Below are 4,776 nucleotides of genomic sequence, written 5' to 3'. Positions count from 1 at the left end.
AAACATATTCCAAATGCTCAAAGAAAAAAGTGGGCAACCAAGAATCTTATATAAAGTTTTCAAAAACAAAGGTGAAATAAACACTTTCCCAGATAAACAAAACTGAGAGAATTTGTTAGCAGACTCATTTTACAATATGAAATTAAGTTCTTCAGGCTAAAATCAAGTGACCCTACAGTAATATGTATCTACAGGAACAAACAACATTGATAATTATATAATGATAAATGCATATTTTTCCTCCTTTCTTTATTGATTTAAAAAGCAATTTCAAATAATATGTATATAATGGATTATTGGGCCTATGACATATAGAAATTAATGTATATGTAGTATATTTGCCAATAGAACATAAAAAGTGAGTAAAAACAAAGCTGTAATGGGCTAAGGAAATGACTACAGATGGTAAAGTAATAAGTATAGCACTGCATTGTTAATATTAATAGGTGTATTATGTAGGGATTGCCTAAAAAAATACTTTAGTTGGACTTGGTACTCAGTGAGGGTTAAGTTTCAGATATTATTATCCTAATCATTACACTCCCTGCCAAAACAAAACACAAAATTCAGTATCACTCACCCAAATACAAGGAATCCTCCCCACTCCAGCTACTTTTATTTACTGCTGTGACAGCCAGGCTAAAAACACATTTGAGAATTACTTCCCCTTTATCTATTTGGTCTTATGATTTTGGAAGTCCGGAAGCCAGTTTCTGCAGTAAAAACCAGGAGACAGTGAAGAACCAGGTATTTCCCCCTTTCTTTTTTTATCATAAAAAATAACACACCAGCAAAAAAGATACCTTTTTAAGTAGGTCAAGGAGAAAAACTCACCCATAATCCTACTGCCTCAACACAATCATTTGTTTCATTGTATTTCTTTCCTTCTGCTTTTATTCCACAGACATTCAACATTTTATTTTACAGAGGTATAATCATTTATATTCTTTTTTTATTTAGGATTACACTGAATACTTTAGCAAGTTTAATTATCATTTTGACGGCACCAGATATATTTAGGGATATATACACTATTTTGCCTCCCTCCCTTCTGCCAATTCTATTTTCCAGGGATGGTCCTTGAAGGCTTGCATCCCAGACTTCCAGACTTAAAAGAGCTCAAGTAGCAGCAAATTCCCACTTTGGTGAAGTAATATAGATGGCCTCTGACTTTACCGAAGTTATTAGGGGTTTAAATAGAAACACAAGTTTCATCTAAGATCATAACATAGAATGCTAATTATAAGTTTTGATTTATAGTCTATGAATTCACCATACATAGTGCCCCTATATCCGTAAACCTACCTGCTACCCTGTCTACTACTTCTTTTCTTCAAAAAACCAGAAGGCTGAATCTAATTCAATTCAATATACTACCTTAAGTAGTTGTTTTAGAGGAAAAAGAAATTCAAATTCTGAATTATTCAAGTAGTACAGTGGCTGAAACTTATATTTTACTAGGAGATAAACAAAAACTAACAACAGTATTTCCCCCATTTTTCTAATGTTACACTGTCATTTTTTAAAGCACACTATTAAAACTTTTTTCTAAAAGTGTCATAATTACATGACGCAAATTTACTACATGGCCTACAAGAGGAAATAGAGGGAGTAAAATAATTTCAAGTCCATCTGGCTTCATATGAAAAAGCCAGTTTAACAGCTTTCAGCTCACTGACATTTATAAAGTCTTTTGTACATTCCCTAAAAAAAAAAAGAAAGAAAGAAATACACACCTCTAATGTCAAGTGGGTCATTTCCAGGATAGAGGTGTTAGTTTCCTTCCTTAGCATTACTCATTCAACTATTCAGTCAGAGGCATAACCCATTTAGAGATATAATAAACAAATGTCTTTTACGTCCTTCAAGTTAAAACTCAAAGCCTAATTACAAGTATCATAAGCATAAATTGTTACTTTTTTGGTTCTTGGACATTTGGGGTGCACTTTATCAGAATGCAATATGCTATCTATCATATTTGAATAAATTGCCTGTTTTAAAACAAAGCAACAAGCTAAAAAAAAGCCAATTAGTAATAACTATGTTCATACTTTTTTCAATATAATTGCTTATTCTGTATGATAAAATTTGTAGTAAATCAACTCCTGAAATAAACACTTGATTGCATACTCATGTGTCTATGGCTATCATCCTCACTAGGTTTCAACATAACTAACTGTAACTGTGCCTGGTAAAATGAATTAGTACTAAATTCTTAAAATAATCATTAACGAGAATTAATTGGCACAATCTACCAATTTACTCTTCAATGAGTAACTAGCTGACAAAGAGGAATTACCCATTACAAAATTAAAATTGTGACTAACATTGGAGAGCAAATAAGTTTATGCCATATAATTTGAAAGGATCATTGGTATATTAATACAGGTAGTTTTGGTAAAGAGAAGATAATGGAATACATAGTACCGTTGTCGACAATTGCAGACCTTGAGAAAATCACTTCCTTTCTTGTTTCTGCACCTGTAAAATAAAGGGATTAGGCTATAACATCTCTGAAGATTTTACAATTTGAGTTTATGTGGCTTTCCATAACTGTTTATGAAAAATAGCTCTTAAGGTTTTGTTATATGTCTAAATGCAAGAATACCACTATTTACATGACAATTGCTGTCAGTCTACAATTTCTAAAATTTATTTTATAATTACTTTTGCAGACAGGGTCTTTGTTCTATTGGCCAGACTGGACTGCAGTGGCAAAGTCAGTTCACTGCAGCCTTCTAGTCTTGGACTCACGTGATCCTTCCACCTCAGCCTTTTAAGTAGCTGGGATTACAGGCTTGAGCCACCTTGCCCTGCTTAAAATTCATTTTCACTTATTGAGCTCTCTTTTTTTTTTTTTTTTTTTGAGACGGAGTTTCGCTCTTGTTACCCACGCTGGAGTGCAATGGCGCGATCTTGGCTCACCGCAACCTACGCCTCCTGGGTTCAGGCAATTCTCCTGCCTCAGCCTCCTGAGTAGCTGGGATTACAGGCACGCGCCACCATGCCCAGCTAATTTTTTTGTAGTTTTAGTAGAGACGGGGTTTCACCATGTTGACCAGGATGGTCTCGATCTCTTGACCTCGTGATCCACCCGCCTCGGCCTCCCAAAGTGCTGGGATTACAGGCGTGAGCCACCGCGCCCGGCCTTCAGCTCTCTTAAAGTGAACACTACCTATATATTTATAGAAATCACCAAAAAAAAAAAATATGATATATATTCATGTAAGATATAGAACTGGTAAATTTGTGTAATAAACTTGGAGAAGTGTGAAGATGATAAACTAGTCCATGAAAGTTCTTATCTGCCATTCTTTTTGTACTTGGAGGATATGGCAGGAGCTATGTATGCACTGCTAACCGTTTCCCAAGGATACGTGTTACCCTCCAAATTGTACCATGTTGGTAAGCACAAAAGCCAAATATCCAAACAAGCTAACTGGGACCACTCTAGTTAAGGCTAAATATTGGTAGGAGCCATTACATGTGAGTAGGGCTGAAATTTTCACATTACATTAGAAATGTAAGGGTTATTATTCAATTAGTTCCATCTCTTTATTTCTAGTGAGAAAACTGAGGTCCAGAAATAACTTGCCCAATGTTACAGATTCAATCACTGCTAGCTGACAAGAGAGCCCAGATCTGACTGTCGATTTAATTCTACATCATACTGTCTTCTAAAAAGCTCTGAGAAGTAGGAAAAAATCTAAATGGAATGCAAAGTCTCAAAACCTTACACACAGTACACCTAGTTCAACTTTTCATTTAAATTTGGAATTTCTTCTGTGAAACCTATGACAGATATCATTCAGCTTTGGCTCTGTCTCTACTCATTAATACTTAGGAGGCAATTCCTTTCCTTTATGGACAAATAGCCATAAAGTTATTTCTCATACTGAGCTCTAATCTGTCAAATATTTGAGGCAGGTATTACTCCTCAGTGACATCTTACAGCTGGTTTCAGGTTTCAGTTTATGGTACCTTTTCCAACTTGGCAAATACCTCAGGATTTGCTCTAATTTGTAAATATCCTTTCACTGCATCCTGGAATAACGTTAGTAATGCAACTGTGGTTTGAACAGCACTTTTCTGTATCATTTTCCCATGATGTATTCTTCAGCACTCTAAAATCAGATGTTTCTACACAATTGACTTATGTTATTTCCAGCAAGCTAACATCTCCAGATTTTTTTAAATCTATACTCTTGACGGGTGTTGTTTCTTTTTTCTATCAATGGCTTTCTATTGTTTCTAGGGTAAACATTAGGATTCATGATGCCATCTGTAATTTTTTTTTGAGATAGAGTCTTGCACTGTCGCCCAGGCTGGAGTGCAGCTGCTCACTGCAACCTCCGCCTCCCGGGTTCAAGTGATTCTCCTGCCTTAGCCTCCTGAGTAGCTGTGATTACAGACATGCACCACCTCACTCAGCTAATTTTTGTATTTGTAGTAGAGACGGGGTTTCACCATGTTGGTCAGGCTGGTCTCAAACTCCTGACCTCGTGATCCGCCCACCTCGGCCTCCCAGAGTGCTGGGATTACAGGCATGAGCCACCGTGCCCGGCCTATAATTGTGTTCCTAATTAGCAGCCTCATTCCTAGGTCAAACTTGCTCCTTGAACTCTGACCAGTCTTCATTGTTTTTTTTTGAGACAGTCTCGCTCCGGGTTGGAGTGCAGTGGTGCGATCTCTGCTCACCGCAACCTCTACTTCCTATGTTCAAGTGATTCTCCTGCCTCAGCCTCCCAAGTAGCTGGGACTACAGATGCATGCTGC

This window comes from Sapajus apella, unplaced genomic scaffold (assembly GCF_009761245.1).
Source record: "Sapajus apella isolate SASKATOON/1434 unplaced genomic scaffold, GSC_monkey_1.0 scaffold24, whole genome shotgun sequence".
NCBI lineage: Eukaryota > Metazoa > Chordata > Mammalia > Primates > Cebidae > Sapajus > Sapajus apella.
This window is presented reverse-complemented; position numbering follows the sequence as displayed.